Genomic DNA, 26,010 nt, shown 5'->3' on the forward strand with positions numbered 1-26,010 from the left:
ACGTGAAAACTCACGGCTGTTCCACTTAATTTTTTAATAAAACGTTCTTTTTTTATGCATTGACACCCTAAAGTAAGCCGAATGCCCATGTATTTCGTCTCTCACGTTGGGAAATAATATTGCGGAACTGGTGCCATACTGCAAATACAATTGAAGTGTATGCGTCTTGCAAACTCACCGACTACTATACGTAAATGGCAATATGTGCCATGAACTAATTACGAAGTTAACTAGAAAATTTTCAACAGTTAGTTCAATACGTGTTTTGATTTCTCATGCTAGTATGTCCACCTCTTCGAACAGTACAACTCAAGGACAAGTATTATGCTATCTGCCACAGGCAATGTTTAAAAATTTCGTAAACCTTAAAATTGAACAGCTTCTGTTCAATTTTAAGTAACAGCTTCTGTTAAGCTTCTTTATTAGTAAAAAAATGCCATACGTTACATGAAACGTTACAATGATATTTGGATAATGAAAAGTGTTTCATCGACGGTTAGTAGTATTCTGAGTGGATTCAACGGATGGCAATACACAATTGCTACGCAATACACAATTTTCTAGCCACTGAAGTAAAAAAGAACAGGTTAATGAATGTTTCATATCTACTACATCGTTTGTGTAGCAGTAGTGCTTCAAGGCATTCTCTCCCCCCCCCCCCCCAAAAAAAAAAGAGCAAGATGTGTTAGTGCTCGCGTCAATTCAAGATCTGGTCTTAAAGGGACACTAAAGCGAAACAATAAATCAGTTTAGACTAATGAAGCATTGTATGGGAACCCTGCAGGCAGCCATTCAAAAAAGAATAGTTTGATTATTATATGAGAAAATGAAGGTCCAAGTATCAGTATTAGAATTTCGCGCCGGAACCCCAGCGCCGGTACGTCAGCGTGACGTCAGGGATTCCAAAGTATGATTTCGCATTTGGGCCGCGTTGGCTGAAAGGTTCCCGAAACTTGCCGTGTTTAATATTTGGTTCCTATAGAACACAATGTAGTCAATCTGTACCGCTATATATAATTAGTAGGCCTTAGAAGATGCCATCAAAATCCATGACATCACAGCCCCCCGGTGCGGGAACTAAAGTAGACGTCGCCACCCATATTTGGTTGTTGTGCTTTTTCTGGCTTACCAAACGTCTTATCGTTGTAAGAGGGGTGTTTTTGGTGTTGTAGAACGGTAATTTACTGACGCAGAAGAAATCATTTTTCACTTTAGTGTCCCTTTAACATCTGTATTTGAGGGCCCGTATACCCATAAAGTTGTAATGCTATATAGAATTGTTCGCAAGAGAACGTTGCCGTCAATCATGGTGCTGAATATATGATTAGCGAATGCGGTCGACCAATGACAGCGAGCACTTACGAATGACAAAAAGCTTTGTAAGTTCGAACCCAGTATATATAGAATACCAGCCAGTTTGTAGACATTCAGTCACTATTCTGTATAGTTCTATAGATGACCAAAAAAACAAAAAGAAGGTCCTTGGGAGTCATTGCGCCGATTATGCGGAAAGTTCGAAGAAGTCGGTTGAGACACTGCGACGACCACAACGTTCGTAAGCATTCAGTCGCACAAACAACAATTAAGGGGCGGAGCTGACAAAGCGTTTTCTTCGTAAACGTTGTTCTTGCATTGGACGGCTGGCTTTACTAATAACACGTCCGTCAATCATCCCTATCGCTCGGCAACTGCTCTTGCATAAAGTTCTAGCGTAACAGCGTTTTATGAGTGCGGGCCAATATTCCGCGTTTTTTCTAACCCCTTAATATATACATATATATATATATATATATATATGAGCTCGTGGTTGCTGTCCTTGGCAGAACGCTTGTGATTGCTACCCATTCGCCTGCGTCCGTTGCTAATAAATCTCTTAGCAAGTGGTGGAGGTGATAGGTTCCGAATACCCTGGAACTTCGGAGTCGCACTCTACCCCCCATCATGCCCGACGACGCATGCACTCCTCCAACCCCTCCAACGGCGCCGCCCACCCTGGTTTGTGCCGGTGCCTTGCGTCAGCGAGATTCCCCCTATTTTCTCCGGCACAGATGACAAAGACGTTGAAGATTGGATCTCCTCTTATGAGAGAGGGAGTGCCCATAACCAATGGGACGATGTTACCAAGTTGCGAAACGTCGCATTCTATCTTACGGACCCGTTGCAAAACTGTGGTTCTAAATCACTTCGGGGTTGGTCTTCAAGACCAGCTTTACCCAAGGTTTCGCTCGGCCAGCAGTACGAAAGCTTCGTGCACAACAACGTTTGCGCACACGATCCCAAGAGGTCGAAGTGAACTTCACGAGCTACATTGAGGACATTGTTGACCTTTGCAAACGGGTGAACGCGTCGATGTCATAGGAGAAGATCAAACATAAATTGAAGGGTATTGAGGACGGCGCGTTCCAAATGTTAGTATCGAGGAGTCCTCACGCTGTCGTTGAAGTGATAGAATTGTGTCAGAGTTACGACGAGTTGCGCATGCAACGGCTTCACACCCGGCGTCCCACTACGCCCGCCGACTCTCTAGCTGTCAAGCCTTGGAGTCGACGACAACCATGCTGCTCTGTTCATAAAAATTCAGGAGTTCGTTCGCGCAGAGGTCGCCCGCCAGCCATCTTTGATGTATTCTGTCCCGGAACCACTACCCGCTTTGCCTCCTACGATCCGTGGCTTCATTCAAGAGCAAGTCTCTCAAGCCGTTCCTCCAGCCGCTGAGCAGACACCAGTCACTGCACCTTTCATTTACGCTGAAGCGGTTTGCCGACCTCGTCCACAAACGCTCTTGCCGCCCTCTATGCATCGACCGCCGGCATTTCTGCCGCCTTCTATGCCGCTTCCAGAACGACAGCATTTTCCGACTCCTCAACCACGACTCGGACCTTACCCCCACCAGTGGTGCGCCTTCGATGACCTTCGAATATGTCTTGTGGTGGTGCTGGTCACGTGGCGCGCCATTGTCTTCGTTGCATACTTTCTCCGCAGAACATCTGGCGAGCGCCACCTCTCCCCGCTCCGTTTGCCTCTTCGCCTTCCAGCCTTCCTAGCTATTCCTTTTCCCCTGACCGCCCAACCGCTTCTACCCGCCGCTCACCATCTCCACGTCGTCGTTCGCTTTCTCCGATGCGGCGCCGTCCCGTGTCCACCGAGCAGGAAACTGACGGCTGCAGTTCCCGAGGCACGAAATTAGTCCACAACGCAATGTCCAAGTCCTCGTCCCTCTCCAGCCAACGCAATTGAAGTGTCTGTCGAAGGAATCGCCGTCCTTGCACTTGCGGATACAGGAGCCGCCGTATCCGTAACTTCCGCCGAACTCTGCCGCACACTACGAAAGGTTTTGACGCCTCTCTCCGACTTCTCCCTTCGAACCGCGAACGCTCAAAATGTTACGCCTCTCGCTGCCTGTACTGCTCGCGTCTTCATTCAAGGACTACTGTATACCGTCGATTTCGTCGTGCTGCCCTCGTGTTCCCATGACATTATATTAGGCTAGGACTTCCTTGCAAATAATAATGCCATTATTGACTGTTGTCACGCCCAACTCCAACTTATATATATATATATATATATATATATATATATATATATATATATATATATATATTGTAATGAAGTAGACGCTACTCTGTGTATGTGCCGTCTGAAGAGGAAGACGAAGGGCCGTGCCGTGATCGCGAGCGACCCCGTGCTTCGGACAGCCCTTGCAGTGCCTTGATTTACCTAGCGTTCCACAACGTTGTGAACGACAATAAACCTAGTCGCATTTGGTGGAGGTTGCTGAGATCCTTCGCCTCGTCCTGGAGCTCCGCACTCGAACCCTGCCAACAAGATCGCCTTGCACTATGCCTGATCCCGCCACCTCGTTGTCTGCGCCCCCGGCTGCCACTGTCATCTGCGCCGGCGTCCCTCGTCAACGCGACCCACCCAAGTTCAGTGGGACCGCCGAACACGACGTGGAAGACTGGCTGTCATCGTACGAACGTGTAAGGGTCCATAACAAATGGGATGACCAGTCTAAGCTGACCCACGTGCCGTTCTACCTAGCCGACGTAGCCAAACTTTGGTTCTTCAACCAGGAGTCAGACTTTACAAGCTGGTCCGCGTTTAAGACTCTGCTTGTTGAAGTGTTTGATCGCCCAGCTGTGCGTAAGCTACACTCTGAACAGCGTCTACGCCAGCGCGCACAGCAGCCTGGAGAGACATTACCCAGCCCTTCCACCAAATGCGACGAGGTTTATTGTCGTTCACAACGTTGTGGAACGCTAGGTAAATCAAGGCACTGCAAGGGTTGTCCGTAGCACGGGGCTCGCTCGCGATCACGGCACGGCCCTTCGTCTTCCTCTTCAGACGGCACATACACAGAGGAGCGTCTGCTTCATTACTATATATATATATATATATATATATATATATATATATATATATATATATATATATATATATATATATATATATATATATATATATATATATATATATATATATTCTAGGGTTTGACATGCCAACACACATCTCATTATGAGGAACGCCGTAGTGGGGGACTCGGGATGAATTTCGACCTTCAGCAGATCTTTAGCGTACACCCAATGCATGGTATACGGTGTTTTTGCCTACACCGCTGCGGCGGGGATTTGAGCCCCCAACCTCGTGTGAGCAGCGCAACGCGAAAACCACTACGCAAGTACAGCGAGTAATTTCTTTTTCTTTTTCTTTTTCAATAGGAGCGCTAAAACGGCATATTTATTTCCTGGTGCATTTTTTAAAAGAAAGAATAGAAGAAAAAAACAAAGCAGCTTTAATGAAACCTGCGCTTTTCATGAAATTTTCTGAATTTCTCATTGCAGTTAAGGGGCTAAGCGCAACGCTATAGCGTAGGGAACATATTTGCAAGGAATAGGTTAGACCTTCTGTTTATGAGGTCATTGTTGTGCACGTCAAATAGCAAGCATGGCGAGCTCACAAATGCAAATTAGGGTGTAAGGACAGGTTATAGTGCATTTGGCGGCGATCAGCGTTATTCTGTCTCGCATAGCAAAGCACTAACTCACTTTTTCTCTCTTCCCTTTTAACGCGCCCTTATTTCGTATCGGTTGTAAAACTTTCGGACATTGCGCTGGCGATAAGCCGTGGCCACGGTACCAGTTTACAGAAAGGAAAAAAAGTGACAAGAAGAAGTGACGGTATACGGCGTTAAGAAGATATGTATACGGCGGAAATAAAAATCACGAATGAGGTCGTCGAACTCGTAATTTGAATTTTAATCCCAGGCTGTTCCTGCAGGCGGACTCAAAAATATGTACGTATATGAATGCGCAGACACAGCTTCGATTCTGGAAAGAAAGAAAGAAAGAAAGAAAGAAAGAAAGAAAGAAAGAAGGAAAGAAGGGTGAAAAGAAAAACGAACCCCAACCCTACACGAGAAGCCGCCGGCAAGGCGAGGAGCGTTTCCCCATCTCTCTCCCATTGATGCATACATGCGCGCACATATACATCTCGGCACGTTCCATCCGCACTTCCGCGGAGAGTTATTTTTTTTTATTGTTATCATAATTATTTATATATTTTATTGCGCGGCCACGTTGGATCGGCGGCGGCCCACATCGCCCATACAGACGCGTCGACGGAGCAACGGCGCCAGTGGCGTCTCAAGGCGGTCGTACCAGCCTGTGAAGCCTCGGGCCGGGTCGAGAGGGCGCGATGGGCACGCTCGTGCACGAGCGAAAAAAAAAAGAAGAGAGAAGAGCGCGTGAAGCTCGTGTCGTCGTTGAGCAATTCGGGCTAGCCTACACCACCTCCCCGCCCACCCCTTCAAGGCATCGCCTCCTTCTCTACCCTATCCACCATCGTCCCCGCGCTTCGCTTGCCTCTTTTCCCATTCATTCCCCGCGCCGCCCGCTATACATTACGGTTACGGCTCGCGAGGAACGGTCTCGATAAAGTCGGGAATACATTTGCATGTATGCATGAATGGCCCTCTTACCTCGACGGGCCGGCCGGCCGGTGACGCCGGGAGCCGCGGCTTTCGTAGGGCACGGAGCGTTTCAGGCAACGGCAATATGCTCATTCGAGGGGGGGAGGGGGGTTGAGCAGCTATAGCGTCTCCGCCATGTATATACGCCTGCCGTCAAGATCGACGACAACCGAGTAGAGAGAGAGAGAGAGTCCCGCTAGAGAGGAGGAGGAGGAGGAGGAGGAGGAGGAGGAGGAGGGGATGCGAAGAAGACACCGTGGGGGCCAGCATCCACCCCTTTCCTCGCAGTTTTGCGCCGGAGAACTCCAGCCGCATCCCACCGGTCTCGCGCTTCGTTGTTTTCTCGGCCCCTTCCTGCGCTGAAGTTGTGGCATGCAGGGAAAGCGGTGGCAAGGAAAAAAGAAAAAAAGCTCGCCGCCGGTCGACGCCACCAGGAAGGACACGGCGCCAAGGGGGCAATGTCATTATGCATACGAAACGGAACGCAAACACAAACGAACCTACGTGGATCGTGGCGTGCGCGCGGTCCCATATACGCCCATTGGCATTCCCGACGCACGCACGCTTACCCCTCCCACTTCTTGCACAAAGTATGCTAGCGTTTTGGAATGGGGGGGTGCCTGGACGCATCCCCTTCCTGTATAAGGTGAAGCGCCCGTCGTTGCGCGTACGACGCATTTGGGGTAATCAAACGAGGGCAACGAAGCCGGAAGCATTTCCGCGCCACAGGGGGCTTACCGCCGCCGCTTTCCCGGAGGTGTTTACGTCAAGCGCTTTATCCCTATCGTCCCCTTGCCTGTTTATCCCATCCTTCAGTTTGCCTTCCCCAGCTTAGGGTAAGCATAAGTAACCAGACGATTTGTGCTGAACAACTATGCCTCGTGAGGATCGATGCTTACAAGTTTCGGTATGACAGTAAAACTTCATTGTGGTCGTTAGGTAATTGTTCATTCATTTGTTTATTTATTTACTCCGTTGTTTTTCATGTAATTATCGATGCAAAGATACTTCTTCAGCCATTATATATGCTGTGGCAGCATTTGGGACATTGTACGAGATCGCACACGTAACCTGAGTTCACATGATTCAGCAAGCAACAAAGAAAGAAAGAAAGAAAGAAAGAAAGAAAGAAAGAAAGAAAGAAAGAAAGAAAGAAATACATATAGTATAGCCGAACAGCCTATCGCACGAACAAATTTCGTTTCCTTGTAGGTCGCTCGCAGACAGAACTCACGTTATCGAGCAATCGCACTATGTTACGCGGTGTAGTTCCTGTCGTGCAAGTACGCCGGGAGCTTCTCAGTGCGAATCGGCATGGAAGAAAGTCCATTTCCCACGAAAACAAAGTTACTCGCTAGTTATCTTTGTTAAACGGGTCTCGAATCGCCTGTCAACCTCAAAGAGCACAAATATTTCACCTCTACAATTTCCGCAGATGTATAAGTCTAGCTTACTTCACTGGAACAAGGAATACCAAGACATACGTGATATCATATAGGCTTCCGATACAGCTTTACGTAAAACCACTTCATTTAGCTACCGAGCGGGGAAAAAAATGATTGCCGTCCAATAGTTTAGCAAAGCGCGACTAAAAAAGAACAAATCGCAGACGAGGGTATATGTACCGCAGTCTGACAAATTCATTAACGGCCGCGGCTAAGGCCGTTATTGCATTCCAAATGAACACTTAGCACAAAGCCTCATCAGACGTGATTTACCGCCCCACGGCGAAACCGCGAAAGACATATAGTAATATAACAGAGGTAGGGTGGCAATAGAATTAAGCCCAATTTAGGTGCGCCCTGCGCCATCCAATATAGAAAAGCCGTACAGAAATTCGGGTTCCTTGCGAGAATACCTGGCAGCTTCCACTGTCAAACAAGGCTGCTAACGATAACGTATTAGGCGTCACTTTCCATTAAAATTTGCATCCCTCTTCAGAAAGTCGCCGGGGGCGTAATTCACGGCCATACACATTTACGGGGGCTAAATTACTGAAAAGCGCGGGAATCTGAAGAGCCTAATATACTCGGGACCGGAAAAGGTACGTAGCGAAGAAACTACCGCGAAAGATGCATGCGCGCATGCAATTTGCGCGGGGAAGTGCACGTGGGCGCAGTGCCGACCTGAGCGGTCGGGATTACTTTGGCGCGCGCACTTCAAGACCATCGGAAAACTCGAAGTGGAAAGCTCGGGAGGAGCATCGCTAACGGCGGTTTCATATTCCCCCAACCCGAACAAATATGCGCACTCGAGGGGTATTTCCACGGAGCCTCGCGGCATAAACCGCTTGCATGGCTCGCTCAGTCTAATGGCCGGGAACCCGCTGCGTCTCCGAGGAAGTTAGAGATTTGAGATGGTGTAATTTCGCTAATGACTTGGATCGGTGCTTTACTGCGATGTAGCGCGCGTTATGCGACAGTTATATGTACGGCGGCTCTTTATCACGGCGAATTTATTTCATTTTGCCTGTTACGTCCGGGCCCTAAAGCTCGATATCACGTTGAAAAGCTTGTAAGGGGGTCCAGGTGGTACGCGGCAGTTTCCCTTCTGGCTCACCTTGATGAACTGGCACCACGCGCCAGCAAAAAGTGCATTTTAGGGAAAAAAAGAAACAAGGTTTGGCTTGTTGTTTATTGAGCACTGTGTGCAAATAAAGAGAACAAACGTTCTTATGCGACAAATGTTCGTAAGAGCATGCAGACGCCAACCAATCGGGACGTAGGACGGGACGGGACGTAGGACATTAGCGAAGGTGACTGTCCAATGGAAAAGAACGCTTACTAGGAGAGCTATGTAGAAAGAGTAACACATATATTACGACTTGACGATGCTTATACACAGTGTGCTTCTTATACAGAATGGGAAACGCTAATAGCCTATATAGCTTGCTGCAGTGAAGAATCGAAGAATCTAATGATGATGTAGAACACCTTCGGTTCCACTGTTGCGAATGCTTAGATTGCAGCCAAAATCTGTCGAGAAAACTGCAGGGCCCATATTTACAAGACGCTCTTACGTTAAACGTGTTCGTAACAGAAAATTTATACCGATCCTGAAACAGGACATTATTATTGAAGGTGGCCAGCCAATAGAAAAAGATCATTTACAAATGAAAATATTTATATATTCGGCCCCAGATTCTTGGTGTAAGACCACTGTCGTTGGAGGAAGTCTTGGATTCGTGGCCAACAAAGAAGATCCCACATACGGACAGTGCGTCTTAAGCATGCGAAAATTGTGCAAAATTATTTGAGATTTCGAGATATATTAGAAGGCGCTGGAATATTTCTCACTCTTGCTTGCAGTTACACAGACATGTACATCGACCTTTGCAACAATTGTGGCAACATATATCGGTCATGATCCAAGAGATGTGTTTTTGTATGGAGGAGGAGGAGGAAAAAACTTTATTCTGGTCCTGTACAAGGTGTTGCCACCTGCCTGGCTAGTCCCATGTCGGGACCGGGAGGTCAAGCCTCCTAGCCCTATCACGGGCGTACTGGACAGCCAGGACTTGAGGGATATGATCTGAAGATCTGATCATTCCTAAAAACCGATTCCGGGAAATGCCAGGGCCGAGCGACCCACACTCCCAGAGCAGATGTTCAAGCGTGCATATCTCCTTTTCGCATGCTTTGCATAAAATATTCATGTCTGTAATGTCATACCATTCCTTTATTTGTGCAGGTGAATAATAAGACTGTGTTTGTAATTGCCTAAGTGTAACTGCTTGTGCTCTGTTTAGCCTATAGTGAGGGGGTGGAAACTTTCTGCTTTCCATGTAGTAATGTTTTGTAATTTCATTGTATGTAATGAGTGTATCTCTCTGTAGGTTCTCCAATCCAGCAGAATCAAAACCATATGTAAAAGCGGCCCGGTCTGTAAGGTCGCGGGCGACGCTGTTGGCCGATTCATTTGGATTGACAGGAATGTTCTCAAGTGAACCAAGGTGTGCCGGGAACCAGTAAATGTAACGCGTAACATTTGTTAGCATATTTATTGTACATTTTTATATTATGCTGTATGCGATAGTGTGGGGCAGGCGCGTACCCAAGATGTTTTTTTCGGGGGGGGGGGGCATTCAAAGGTAGCTTTTCTATGCAAATGAGGGGTGGGGGGTAACTTTACTAGGGCAAATGTGAATAATGCCCACCATTCGCCATAAAGACACATACCCGCAAAACAGAAATGAAATAAGGTGTATCTCACAGGTATGTGCCTGTGAGATAGACATCTCCTTTACTTGACAAACAAGGAACCACATCAAATGGACTCGCGCAGGAAAGAAGCACAGGAAGAACACTGCCCAGAACAAGTAAACAGGCGAAAGTGTAAAGATTTCTAGTAGTGTTTCTTGAATTAGCGCTGGAAGAATTATAGCGAAATTTATATTTGCGGAACAATCACAGTTCTTTTGGAACCCTAGTCTACTGCTCTACCAAGTGCCAAAACCGACTCGTATTGTTATTATGGAAGTTGCGTAACGATGCGCGGCCGCCAGTCCCGTACAAACGCGTAGAGCGCAGGACGCCGCGGTTCTAGACGTTGTTGCGACGCCGGTTACCCGAACCTCGACCGGCGTTACTACTGGGTAGCGTGGCGTTGTCGGCACGCTGCAGGCGTCTGGTAGAGCATGGCGACCAGGCAGGGGCCAGACGATTTCTAGGGCGAAACTTACGCTGTTTATTCCAGCGTTGGTGAAGGATATAAAAGAAGAGAAGAATAATAAAAATACATCGCGGGGCCGCTTAAATAGGTCCGCTAAAATCGTAGGAGGGATCTTGCTCACGTAAACGTCACGTGGTGAGGTCACGCGCAGCCTCGTGGGCAGACTCTATACCGCGCTTCCTCTATAAGGAGCACAGACTCCCCTCCTCTCTACTGTCTCAGGGACGCTCCCGCTACTCACAACGAGATTATTATATATTTCTACATGTCCAGAAGGGTCTTTCCACCCCCTCACCCCGAGTTGAATAGGGCGCAAGCCGTTTCGCTTAGGCTCCTACAGACCAGCACATATCCGTGTCTGTCCGCTCTCCACGAGGCTTACCCCGACGTGTATCGCGACGACACCTGCCCGTCCTGCGGCCAGACCTCCCCTCTACCTCACATGCTCTGGGAGTGCGGGTCGACATACCCCAAGTTCATCAAGGAGGAGTGGGACTCGCTTCTGCGTAGCCCCGCTCTAGAAAAGCAAATCGTGGCCGTCCGGCGTGCCCGCGACCGGGCCGGTGGGCTAGACCTGCCGGTCCCGACGTGGGACTAGCCGGGTGCGCGACGAGTTCGCGTCCTCGCCGGACCTACAATAAAGTTTATTCACTCACTCACTCACTCACTCACTCACTCACTCACTCACTCACTCACTCACTCACTCACTCACTCACTCACTCACTCACTCACTCACTCACTCACTCACTCACTCACTCACTCACTCACTCACTCACTCACTCACTCACTCACTCACTCACGTCCCGTGACATGTGCTGAGTCTGGTCGGTGATGGGCGGCTGCTCCCTCTCTCCTAGGCGATGTTTCACGTGCTTGCCTCCGCTGGCGACAACCCGTGGGTCCTGTTTGGTTCGCGAAAAGGAGTCTCCCCTTGAGTCGCACAGTTCGCGGAATGCGGCCCTCCCTCCTGTCACGCACACACACACAAAGGGGCCCTTAATCGCTGCGGTACGTTACAACTTCTCATGGCAGGAGGGAAATGTTCCTGACGAATGCAAAGTAAGCCGCCTGGTGCCTCTCTTCAAGCAGGGCAAATCCTCACTAGACCTCACCTCTTACTGCCCAATAGCACTGGCCAGCTGTGCAGGAAAGATAATGGAACAAATGATCCTTGGCCGACTGGAATAGTACCTTGAACACGACAAGATTTATCCGAGTTCCATGGCTGGTTTCCGACGTGACCGTTCTTCCATCGTTAATGTAGTTCATCTCGTTTCATATGTCCAGCACGAAAGGTCCCGTAAGCGTTTATCTGCAGCTTTATTCTTAGATGTGCTAGGCGCATATGATAACGTATTACATGAGGCCATTCTCGACGCTCTTGCGACGGTAGGCCTAGGTGGTCGAGTCTTTATGTTGATCGCAAGTTACCTACACTGTAAACGGAAATAACTCCGAGGTGGGAGTATAATGCTTGTCCTCTAGCGACGCCCCGGTTCGGAGTTTATTATACTCCGTATGATCGGAGTAGAATTTTTACTCCGTGCGAGCGAAATTCTTGCGTGGAATTATGGGAGTTTTTTTCTGTCTTTTCTTTATTTATTGCTTTGCAATGGATGGAGTTTTTTCGACGTGCAACGGGAGTATAAAAAGAGGCATCGCGTGAGTTTGCGCGAACATTTTTACATACAGTGGCTGCTGATCAAATTTGGAAATATGCACACGAGACCGCGTCAAATTCGACGAAACAAGTCAATGAAAGCACATATATCATGACATACATAAACACTTCAGAAACGCCCAATGCAGAAATTTGAAAGACATCCCACGTACACGCGATACTCAAGAAGCAAGGGTGCCAGTATATATAGCCACGATACTGTTTGCCCCGAAACCGCCTAGGGAGCAGCTGTTCTGTTTTCAGAATTACGACTCACATGCTCGTTCATACGAGATCTGCCTCTCTGAAATCAACAGAATACCTTAATCAACACAAAACTGTTAATTCAGAATAGTGAGAGAAAAAAGTTAATGACATAATTTTTCAAAATTATCATGCCATTCGGTGAGTGCTGAAGCCACTTCTCACACTGCCGGCGTTCGCGACCAAAAAGTAGTGCGTTAGTTACAGTAAGCAAACAAAATGTAAGTGTGTGTGCTTCATAGCAAAATTAAATTTTTGCGATATAGTGGTAGCGGAGCTAGAAATTATTACCTGTTAGCATGACCCGCAGCAGCCGACGTAACACCGAAATATGCGCAGTCATACATTTTTTACACCGCATTACTTGCTCTTCGTCCAAGCAATCTCTCTCGGTTGTGAAAAGGAGCTACATCGCTGATCTGTCGAGTGAATCCTTAAACTCGGAGCCAGCAGGCATGCGTCTAAATCAGTGTCTTGGATAGAGCGTAATGTTAATGCAATATCGGAAGCAACGACGTGACCAAAACCTATATGCGCGATAACAATTCGATTCACATCGCTCAATAAGAAGCTTTATTTACAGTACGCATACTTATGTCCTACCGTTTTTCTTCGGGCGAGAATATCCGTTCACAGATAAATAAAAACAGTTGCTTGCACTCCGGTCTTTCTCACTGGCAACGCAGCACCGCAACGAACATGGGGTACGCCATTCATGTGCGACTAGCACGGACGTCGTCGCTCAAACAGTGGCTGCTGTTGCCATTGCTACGCGGTCCTTTCAAACATTACACCGGACGTTGTCAGCATGCACCCAAAAGGACATAAAACTCGTATTTCACGTACTGAAGAACACAAGCCAGGGTCACGCAGCACGAAAACAGTCAGAACCTGAGCCGACATCACGAGCCAGTGAGTAGCTTCGAGGTATACCAAAGCCTTTTTCCGCACTTGAAAACGTTGCTCTTGCATTCATCGTTGTCGGCAAAGTGATCAGAGCTAACGTACTTGAAGCTGAGATACAGTGAGCTTCAGGCATGCCTATAACACTTTTTGGAAGGAAATACGTGAAACAAATTGACGAAACGCTGTCACGGAACGACGCTTCAGAGATGTAAACAAACCCTCAGCCATGAGCACTGCCGACTCCGCCGAACGCGCCCCAATTTCTTTCTCTATGCGCGCCCGGTCGCTGCCGAGGCGCACAGCCTCATGGGAAGCGCTACGTGACCAACCTGTTTCGGCGGAGGGGAGTTTTTTAAAACTCCCTGTCGGAGTTTCACGGGAGAACAAGATGTTTAAGCGGAGTAAAATCGCGTCTAGTCGCCCTAATACTCCTGCAGCTTGCCAGCGGAGTGAAACGGGGGAATGGCGCTGTTTTGCTCCCATACATCGGAGTAAATATTTGAGGAGGGGGGATTTTAGGGCACATCACCTGTTAAAAACTCCCAGGTGGGTTTATTTTCGTTTACAGTGATATCTGCAAGATCATTCTTTGTGTTACCTGACGATGGCCCAAGTACGCGACGCTATACCAGCAGGGGCGTTCCTCAAGGTGGTGCTCTCAGCCCGACGCTATTCAACCTCGCTCTTGTTGGACTTGCTGAATACTTGCCAACTACCATCAAGATTTCAATATACGCAGAGGACATCTGTGTCCGGACTTCGGCAGTTAAGGCTAAACCCCATGAGCGCGATTTTGTGCGCGACAGCGACGAGTGACGGCTTCGAACGACGGTTTCGAGCAACGGATGGGGCCGTCGCGTAAACAGATTGCTCGGTCTTGTCGCGCGATCGCTCGGTTCTGCAAATCTAGAATTCGTCGCTCGCCGCACCGAAGTGACATGAGCGACTAGCCAATAGCGCGAAGCCGGAACTGGATGTACATAACGCAAGTACTTCCGATTGTAGCACGGAACGAGCAAACGATTGAATTTTTATACGTGCAATGATAAGAATCTACTGCAAGACTTTCAGAAATATTTTATGCTGCTTTTACAGTAAACACATCAACTTAAGTTATTAAAGCACGCGTCACGCTAGTTTCGGCGCCTATATTGCTGCCCTCATACCGGCAACACTGGGGAGACGTCGCTCGAAGTCGTCGACAAGCGAACGCGACAGCCATCTCTATCGCGTCGCTTGTCGCTGTCACGCGCAAGATCGCTTGCATGGGCTTTATACTTTACACGTCCTCAGGTACGTGCGCGACTTCAAAGAGCGGCAAGTTTGACAGCGACCTGTTTGTGTAAACAAGGTATCAGCACATCACCAGAAAAAATGTGCACTACTGACATTTACTCGCAAACCAATGACGCCTTATGTCATCTCAATCAATGGGCGGATCATTTCCTATGTCAGAATCCACAGATTTCTTGGCTTAATTATTGACCGAGACCTCTGTTGGAACCCGCACGTGGCCTACCTGAAACCGCGCCTGACAGCAACTTCCCAGTTGTTGAAATACTTGACAGGAAAGACGTGGGGGGTGTCAGTAGACGCAATGCTGAAACTCAATGCTAAGAATCCCTGGCTCCGGACAGGCCGCCATTGGAATATGAACTTGGCAACGTTTAACGCTAGAACGTTATCTAGTGAGGCGAGTCTAGCAGTGCTATTGGAGGAATCAGAGGGCAGTAAATGGGATATAATAGGGCTCAGTGAAGTTAGGAGGCCAAAAGAAGCATATACAGTGCTAAAAAGTGGGCACGTCCTGTGCTACTGGGGCTTAGCGGAGAGACGAGAACTAGGAGTCGGATTCCTGATTAATAAGAACATAGCTGGTAACATACAGGAATTCTATAGCATTAACGAGAGAGTAGCAGGTCTTGTTGTGAAACTTAATAAGAGGTACAAAATGAAAGTTGTACAGGTCTACGCCCCTACATCCAGTCGTGATGACCAGGAAGTCGAAAGCTTCTATGAAGACGTGGAATCGGCGTTGGGTAAAGTCAAAACAAAATACACTGTACTGATGGGCGACTTCAATGCCAAGGTAGGCAAGAAGCAGGCTGGAGACAAGGCAGTGGGGGAATATGGCATAGGCACTAGGAATAGCAGGGGAGAGTTATTAGTAGAATTTGCGGAACAGAATAATATGAGGATAATGAATACCTTCTTCCGCAAACGAGATAGCCGAAAGTGGACGTGGAGGAGCCCGAACGGCGAGACTAGAAATGAAATAGACTTCATACTCCGCGCTAACCCTGGCATCATACAAGATGTGGACGTGCTCAGCAAGGTGCGCTGCAGTGACCATAGGATGGTAAGAACTCGAATTAGCCTAGACCTGAGGAGGGAATGGAAGAAACTGGTACATAAGAAGTCGATGAATTAGTTAGCGGTAAGAGGGGAAATAGAGGAATTCCAGATCAAGCTACAGAACAGGTATTCGGCTTTAACTCAGGAAGAGGACCTTAGTATGGAAGCAATGAACGGCAATCTTGTGGGCATCATTAAGGAGTGTGCAATAGAAGTCGGTGGTAACTCCGTTAGACAGGATACCAGTAAGCTATCGCAGGAGACGAAAGATCTGATCAAGAAACGCCAATGTATGAAAGCCTCTAACCCTACAGCTAGAATAGAACTGGCAGAACTTTCGAAGTTAATCAACAAGCGTAAGACAGCTGACATAAGGAAGTATAATATGGATAGAATTGAACATGCTCTCAGGAACGGAGGAAGCCTAAAAGCAGTGAAGGAGAAACTAGGAATTGGCAAGAATCAGATGTATGCGTTAAGAGACAAAGCCGGCAATATCATTACTAATATGGATGAGATAGTTCAAGTGGCTGAGGAGTTCTATAGAGATCTATACAGTACCAGTGGCACCCACGACGATAATGGAAGAGAGAATAGTCTAGAGGAATTCGAAATCCCACAGGTAACACCGGAAGAAGTAAAGAAAGCCTTGGGAGCTATGCAAAGGGGGAAGGCAGCTGGGGAGGATCAGGTAACAGCAGATTTGTTGAAGGATGGTGGGCAGATTGTTCTAGAGAAACTGGCCACCCTGTATACTAATGCCTCATGACTTCGAGCGTACCGGAATCTTGGAAAAACGCTAACATAATCCTAATCCATAAGAAAGGGGACGCCAAAGACTTGAAAAATTATAGACCGATCAGTTTACTGTCCGTTGCCTACAAAGTATTTACTAAGGTAATTGCAAACAGAATCAGGAACACCTTAGACTTCCGTCAACCAAAGGACCAGGCAGGATTCCGTAAAGGCTACTCAACAATAGACCATATTCACACTATCAATCAGGTGATAGAAAAAAATATGCGGAAACTCTACAGAGCTCTCTTTCTCGGTTTTTTAAGATATAGTCTATCTGTACTTAACGACACCTGCAAGACAAATATTCGTGTTCTGCAGGCAGCACAAGCTCAAGCACTCGGAGTTTGCCTTGGTTTGCCCAGATGCACGTCAACCGAGGCAACTATTGCGATTACTCGGGACCATCCAATGCAAACTCACATTACGGTGGAAGCCCTGAGAACGCACATCAGACATATTGCACGTGCGCCCTATCACCGCCTTGCAACACTACCTTCAGACAGGCACCAAGCAGCATTCTCTAAAACTATCGTCAAGTACAAAGACAAACTTCCCTCGGGCTTCACCGCTGCATCTAAACCATCGATACCCCCTTGGTGTCTTGTCAGCCCCATAGTCCATCTCAGCATACCAGGAATTGAGAAAAAGTCTGAGCTGTCGTCGCCTGTGCTGAAACAACTCTATGTGCTTTTTCTGCACGAGAGGATATATGCGGACAGTGTACGTATTTATACTGATGGTTCCACAAACATCCAGTGTTCGTCCGGTGCTGTGGTCGTCCCAGCAAGAGCTATTATCATCAGCTTAAGGACTAACCACCCTACGACGTCGACATCTGCAGAACTAGCTGCTCTTCGCGCTGCACTTTGTTTCGTCAATCGGGAACCACCTCGACAATGGTCAATCTCCAGTGACTCAAAGGCAGCCCCACGATCTGTGCTATCAGCTCTGGGTCGCTGGCCATACGAACAGCTCGTGTTCGATATTAGATGCCTACTCCATAGATCACACGAGAAAGGACACCACGTGACATTTAAGTGGTTGCCAAGTCACTGCGGCGTCATAGGAAACGAAGACGCCGATAATGCCGCTCGGGCAGCTCTTGAAGACACATAGTAAGAGGCCATACCACTTTCACGGTCCGACGCAGCCAGCAGACTTCGACTGCTTGCACAGGAGATCACGCTCTCTCTATGGTGCACACTAAGCAGCCAGACCAACCGGAGCAATCGTCAATACCACCTGCCCTCTTTGATGCATCTCTGTATGCCAACTGGACTACGCCGAAGAGAGGCCACTCTGCTTTATCGCTTATGGCTAGGGGTGGCATTCACGAAATCTTACTCATTTCGCATTGGAATGGCCGACAACGCTCTCTGCAATGCCTGTCTTTGCTATGAGACGCTACAACACATTCTGTGCGACTGTCCTGAATATAATGTTCAGAGACAGTCCCTGGCGTCCGTTCTGGTGCACCTTGACAATAGACCATTGTCAGTTGAAACGATTTTCACATGTCGCCGACAGAAGACATCGCAACTGAAGGCGACGAAGGGACTACTTCGGTTTTTGAAAGAGACGGGCTTGGACAAGCGGCTGTGACAGCGATGTCACATACCGCGCACGAGTGACGGACTGTAACTGACGATGTATGTGCTGTGCTATGTGCTCCCTTTGTCTCTCCTCCCCATCTTTCATCCGCCCCATCCCGCTCCCATGTGTAGGGTAGCAAACAGGTTGAGCTAAACTGGTTAACCTCCCTGCCTTTCCTGCTTCACTTTTTCCTTCCTTCTGCCAGACCGGCAAGCACTCGAGACACCCATAGGAAATTAGGGAACCATCCTCCGATGCGATTAGGCATGGTCTTTCGATCATCCTTTTTGCACGCGTTGTTACACGTCAATCGTAACAATGTACTGCGCCCATCGCGGAAGGTTAGAAAAACACCCACAGAAGCACAGCATTGAAGTGGCTACGTCAGTCGGCTCGACTGATTATTGTAGAAGCTTCATTCAAAACACATGGAATTATTCTCCACTTCCGGCATCGTTTTCTCAACTTCCTTTTACAGCGAAGCTGTTTATGCGGACCCTGTGCGGTCGTTGCCGGACTTCGCTAAAACGGCGCCACGTGGCCTAGCGGGAGAGGAAAAGAAGAGCTCAACAGGGGGAAAGAGGTTAGAATGGCACCTTTTCGCCTGCGAGAATGCTATCTTTTACTCGCATCTTATATGGTTGCCTCACGCTGCATTTTCGGCGATCGAGCCAGATCGGCATCGAATTTATCGACGATTGATTCTACCCTGCCGCGAAAGAAACACATGTTATACTGGCGGTTTGCAGCCAACGAACAGTGCCCAGTGATTGAAACGCAATAATAGGAGCGCGTGGCTGGCGGCTAGCGTGGCTGGCGGCGCTAGCGTGGCTAGCGTAGTGGCTAGCGCTAGTAGCTAGTAGCTAGTGGCTAGCGTAGCGGGCTAGCGTGGCTGGCAGCGCGTGGCTGGCGGCAGTTCTTGCTAGCGCAAGAAGTGCCGGCAGCCACGTCAATCGTTAAACCAATCCAACCAATCGTCAATTAAAACCATTGCAGAGCCCGCATCTTCAGTGGGGGGCCTTGCGGCCAATATACGCAGCTCTGGATTAGTGGTTCCGCACATTCCATCTCAGCTACGACTATGGGGACACCGCGAGCAGTGCGTACTCCTCAGGAGGAAGCTAAAATGAGGTGAAAATGGTGAAACAAAAGATTTACGATATAGACCTCTTGCGAAGTTTGACTTGCATGGTGTGATACGATCTCGATCGGATGAGGTGGGTCTTCATCGCAAGAATCAGGAAACGACGACGAAGCCGGGCATCGTGATAATGAAAAATAGTGGAAAAGATTGTATTCACTTCATTGATGCGTGGTTGTGACTCTCATCCGAGTCTCGAGCGGTTCTGATTAACACGGTGGCCAGGACATCCTTAAATAACCCCTTGCGGTCTTCTGGTCGTCGACGTCTTCTTTGGGAGCTTGTGGAAGGAATATTGCTTTCGTCAGGTTCTGTCGTCGAACTCCCGACCTTCAGATTTTCTTTCATTCATCCTTCCCTTTGCCTCAGCTCGGGGAATAAAAGGGGTGACGCTGTTTAGGAGAAGAGGGCAATTTGTCGACATGGGGAAGCTCGCTTGAACGCTTTTCACATTTGACAGGTTGATCATACAGGGGCCATGACGGCCATAATTACCCATTGTAGTCTTGTGGTTGTCGACGTCTTTTGGGGGAGCCTGTGGAAATATTAGTGCTTTCGTCAGGCTCTGTCGTTGACGACCTCCTGTTCTTCGGTTTGTCTTCTCTTCGTCCGGCCCTTTGTGTCAGCTCGGGGAATAAAAGGGGTGACGCTGTTTCGGAGAAGAGGGCGATTATGTCAACATGGGGACGCCCGCTTGAACGTTTCTCACACTTGATAGGTCAATCACAGCAGGTGTAACACTCGGCGCAACTAACACAGATTTGCTGTTCGACCACCTTCACGGACTGGAAGGGGTGGTGATTCTTTAACTAAGAAGTTGATCCATAAATGTTTTCACAAATAACGGTTAAATTTATTACTTTTCACTTTTCCTTCCAGTTTGGCTGTTGCCTCGGCTCTCTCCCCTTAGTAGATCACTTAATTTCTCAATTTCTTGCGACCCTTGCTTCCATTTGCCAATTTTGCCCGGAAAGTTCTGTACAATTAGGGAAAAACCAGACGAGCTAACGGGTTACACTCAAATTGCTTATGGGTTTAACGGTTATGGCAGGGAATTATGATAAACGCTGTATGGCATGATTTTATTTTCCACCTTATAAGTTTCCCCCATGGTGCTTTGCTCAAGCAAAAGTTCGATAAATGGTACCAGAAATACGAACAAAAGCCCAACTCTCGTCTCCAGCATTCAAGCAGCTTTCACTGCTCTTGCTGTACGAGACATACAACGAGCATCATCATCTATATACTGACGCTTCAACCACGGTGTATGGTTATGCAGGAGCGGGGATCTTTCCTGCATAAACCTCCCTCATAAAGATTCACCTATCTCAACAGACTACATCGACTGCCACGGAGCACGCTGCTATTGGCTGTGTACTTCGTGTAATTTCTGATGAACTACCCAAAAAACGGAGCGTATTCAGGGACTCCAAGGCTGATCTTCAATGTTCGGTCTCTGCCTTACGCCGCGGACCACACGAACAATTAGTTCTAGAAATCAGACGGCTCCTTCACCACCTCGTCAAGCAAGGACACGACATCACGTTACAGTGGATTCCAAGCCACTTTGGCATAATGGGCAATGGACATGCCGACGCAGCAGCACGATCTGCACATGAGGAGGGCTTGCAAGAATCCATTCCATTCTCAAGAACAGACGCTGCAATGAAAATTCGTGTGTTTGGAGATGAAGCCATCAGAACTCTATGGAACACACCAAGCTTGAAGCGCACACGTCAACACCGACTGGACCTGTCCCTTCGAGTTCGACCTCCATCTGCACTCACTCGACGCGAGGCAACAGTACTTTGCCGACTGTGGCTTGGTGTCGCTTACACAATATCTTTCGCCTTCGGAGTCTATGGACCAGAGCGCGGCTTGCAGTCACTGTGGCGGTGAGGAGGCTATAGAACTACTTTGCCACTGTTCTCGATACAGCGCGCACCGGCTGTCACTAGCGGCCGCGTTGCCACGGCTTGACGACAGGCCACTTTCAGAACAGTCAGTCTTGGAATGCCGGCATGAACTGTCGTCGCACCGAAAGTCGGTCAAGGCTTTGCTGACCTTTTTACGTGGCAGTGTCCTATTAGAAAGACTATAATGGTCCCATTCCGTCCCTTTTCTTTTTTTTTTCACGCTTTTATTTTTGCCACCGCTCTTCTTTCCGTCTTTACTTCCCCTTTCCCTTCCTCTAGTGCCGGGTAGCAAACCGAAGGTTTTAACTCTGGTTAACCTCCCTACCCCCAATCTCTCTCTCTTTTTCCACCTTATCTAACCCATATCACGGGTATATGGTTCCGAAGATCTGCCAGCGTCTCGGCGAGCCGTCACTCGAGGAAATAATGAAGCAAAAGGAAAAAGTTAAAAGCATCTGGCGTTTTCCCCGGTTGCAACTTGTTCCTAGAGCCTACAGACCGGCTAACTACGACCTGAATCACTTTCCTGATCCCTGGATCAGACCAAGAAACCGCATGAGCCTTGCAATAGATGGTGACAGCTGAACGCATATCGAGTTAATCGTGAGGGCACCAAATCGATGAGAAATCTGACCTTTTAGATATGTCGAAAGGAGTCGCATCGCATCAGAAGAATTCTGTGGGGAAGCTCTGTTTTTTGTTTTCTGTTCTTTGTTTTTTCAATTTTATCGCTATTGAAACAAAAACAGAAAAAAAAAGCCTTTTTCCCGAAATGTTCAATGTTTTTATTTTTCGACCACTTACATCTCTATGATTAGCGTGTTCGACTTCCATCAACACGTTGCCGCATGGTCATGATTTTGATCACCAGTGGTGATGATAGGGAAAGTTTATATTTACTTCGCAGTATGGTGAGGGTGAAGGCGAAGAAGTGACGATGTAGGCCTGACGATGACGGCACGATCACGGCACAATGGTGGCGTTTGTGTGACAACAGCGTAACAGAAAAAAGGATGAACACCGCAAACCCCCTTTCGAGCGTGCTGAACCGCTCCCGCAGCAAAACTCTTCAGGATTGCAAACTTAATCATTTTTCGTCAGTGTCACTGAGCAAATCGGATTCGCATTTAGCGAGACACACGCTCGGAAATGCGTATATTTATTGTTTATGCAAGGGGAAATCATGTGATGAAATCAATTATTTGGTAACATAAAATACCTAAACTGCCTTTAAAAGCTCATTTCCTGACAGCCACACAACGAACCACAACGGACAGTGAAATAAGCCGAAACACGCTTTCCTAAAGAAGCCGTGCCCGAACTGTCGAAAATCCCGTGTACTCCTCCGCCTTGCCATCGGAGTTGAACAGTTACGTCCCTCACTATCTATAAAAAAACATAGTGCGAAGGTCTATGAAAGAAGAAAACGAGAAAAAACAACAACGAAAAGATTCGTTGCAAGATAGACCGCCGGGGGGCATCAGCGACCTGTCTACACACAGTACACAGGCAAAAATTGTTCACGCGAACCGCACGGTCCGCACCCAGGGAGGGCGCATCTCTTTGCATACCAACGTCGCGAAAAGCGGATTTCAAATCGCCCGCAGCGCCCATGCACCGGCATCTGGGATCGCGACGCCTCCCAACGGGGTTTCTTCCAGGCGCCGACAGGGGCCGCTAGTAAGACCGCTCCAGGTAGAAGAGGGGCCAGCGGAGGAAAGAGAAAAAAAGAAAGCGAGCGAAAGAAAGGGTGTCTCAGGCACCGCAGCAAACACGTAGTGGAGAAGAGGCGTCGAAGCCGCCGCTGCCACAAACGGGCGTGTGTGTGTGTGTTGCCGAATCAAAGCAACAAGATCCGGCGCGTCCAATCGGCGTTCTCATTCGCCGGCCTCCACCCTTTCTCACGTCGAGGTGCACGAACGAGTCGCACCGAAGCCGTGTGGTGACTGGCCTGTCTCACTCGCTCACGGTGCTTACGGCTGCCCTTACGGCTTTTGGCTTCACGGGCGGGTCCCGCCACCACAGCTCCCTTTTCTGTTTACGCTAAGAGAAGGTTTCTCTGTATGTTTCGACTGGAACGGCGAGGGTCGTTGGTGAAAGGCCGAGGGAGGGGGAGGTGGGACAGCTGGTAGAGCCGTGGGTAATTAACTAAGACGTTCGCTAACGCCGTTATCTCGGATCCGGAAATCAAACTCGGAGCCGAAGGGCCCCTCCGGTTCCGGCACGACTTCTTTTACATGTATTATCCTTTCTGCACGTATTCCTTTGTATATTATCTCACAGCCCACAGTTTACTACTAAGCACGCCAAGTTACGAGGCCGTGAAAGTTACCGGAAGGGAGAACTCGCACCGAGGCTTCATGTTCCCACCTGCTATGTGAGTGAGAGTCATTGCCGGAGGAGTATTCCCCCTGAACGGGCAGCAACGGAAACCGGTATGCCTGCTCGATACATTGTCGCAATGAGGGTTCCTTAAACCCCTTCAGGCCTCGTCGATGTGCAGACACAAATAAACAGCGAAGTCGACCACGCCTGTCAATTCCGGCGCAAGAAGCGACCGAAACAATCGGGTTGATGGCGCTTCCTCGCGCGAACGAGCGGAGCCGTGGTTTAATTGCAGCAGCGTTACAACTATTAACGGGGTCGCAAGCAGCTTGTGCAAATGTACACGCTAGATAGAGAAGTTTTGAGGAAGAAAAAAAAATGGATTAAGGATATGCAAGTAAGAAATGATGGAATGAAAAACATGTATCGCATACTTGATTGAATCAAGCACGACAGGTGAGTATTTGTCACCGCCCCACCCCGTTTCAAAGGGGATGCCAATGAAACGTCATAATCATCAATAGAGTAAAAGGGAGAAGCTTGCTCTACCCAACTTCAGTAACCCATAACCTGAAATAGGTCGTTCTCCGCATGGCAGTGAATGTACGAGCATTAACAGCGTCGTGCGAAGTTGCACACACTTGCATAGCGTATAGCTACACAGCGTCCGTCAGATTCGCCAATTACAAGTTCTTTCGGAGTGTAGAGAAAACAGACGCAGCATGTTTTTCCTCCAATAAGATGCATTCCTTTAAAGTCTCTGAGGAAGAAAGTAGTGTAGCGATAAGCTGTGCCAACCATTGCCTTCAAACATCGCGTTCTTGTCTCAAGTATGTTGATTTCTGTTCAGTAGCATGTAAGTGTCGGTTATACCCGGTGTGCGTCTCGATAATTTATTTCTGTAAACCGCCTTATTCTCGTTGTTTTCTTTTCTTCGATTTTCTTAAAGACCACTTGTGACCGGTAGTGCTGTTCAGGTGGATTTCTCCAAGAGGCGCGAATTATTTTCATGTGGAATTGAAGTGACTGGGTAGGAAATTGACAAGACTCACTAATTATATTTCTAGTTGTTCATTTGAGGGCGCATGTTGCAGTTGTGAAATTGAAGGCGAGCAGTACGTTCCCGTCATGCCTGTGAAGTTCATATCGCAAGACACGCGCTAATTTCTAGTTATCCGTTCCTAAAGATGCATCTTAAAAATGACAACGCATTGACACACAAAGTAGTAAGAACGCACAGGGACAAGGGTCCTTGTGCGTTCCATTTTCACTTGTGTGTCAAGCGTTACTGCTTTAAAGATGCAGCACTAACTAGCCCGCTAGTTAGTTTACGCGTTGTCCCAAAATCATCACTCTAGAAGTCCTAGACGATCTCAGCGGGAGCGCCGATGCATCTTGCGCACTATATGTGGGATGGATAACTCGAATGCTGTGTTATATTATCGTAAAATTGCTCGCTATAGGCAAGCATGATATGACTACTTTTCCGCTTCAACTTCGCAATTGAAACATCTTCCTTAAAGCGAAAAATTATGAAGCTAATTAGTGAATTTCGTAGTTCGCTACCAGGAAATTGCGCTTTGTGGTGCCGAGCAATGTGCGCATCTTCAGGTAATGCATCTCAAGAGGTCGATATGCACTATTTTCTTCACGCGATGCTCTCTCTCTCTCTCTCTGTTTGTTTGTTTGTTTCAGGCCGCTCAAGCGAAACCCGGAAAAATAAAATAAAAAGAAAGCCCTCAACACAAAGCTTGAAGTCGGTGCACGTACAATTCGTCCAATAGCCGCGCGAGCGTGTCACAATCAGTTGAGAGTGGCCGCATTTGAAAAACTGAACATAGCAAACCTTGATGCCACCAGCCTCAGGTTTAGTGTCTGCGTTATTACATATTGCTTGCTGAAACGCGGCGCTGCCTCAGGACGCCACCACAACGCAATCCTGCGAAAGGGGGAGGGCAGCATTCGCGGGAAACATTAATTATGGTGCGCGAGAAGAATGTGTGTAATAAGTTATCAGCTGAGTTTACGCATGTTCTCTGCTTTGTGTGAACTGTCATGCCTGGCTTTGCGCACCTTTTTTGTGAGCAAAATTTATTTCGAGCGCGTGGCTCGGACACATCTGAGACAATATCGATCCTCTCCCTCAGACGACCTTCTCTGGTGCTGTCGACCGATTAAAACTATCGATTATAATTATGCCATTTCTTAAAAAAGCGAAATGGGTGCTTTGTTTCGCCAAAAGGTAGCACGGTTATAATCTATAAGCAAGATTCGCGCGTACTTATATTTTAATTTCTTGGATCTGGCTGTACCGGAAATTTCGTACGGACGCGCTTATTTTTTTCTCGTATATCTATTTGTGTCGGTGGGAATAAATTTAGAGTTGCTGACAGGCGCTCTTACAATGATCTTT

The sequence above is a fragment of the Dermacentor andersoni genome, chromosome 5, assembly GCF_023375885.2.
Source record: "Dermacentor andersoni chromosome 5, qqDerAnde1_hic_scaffold, whole genome shotgun sequence".
Taxonomy (NCBI): domain Eukaryota; kingdom Metazoa; phylum Arthropoda; class Arachnida; order Ixodida; family Ixodidae; genus Dermacentor; species Dermacentor andersoni.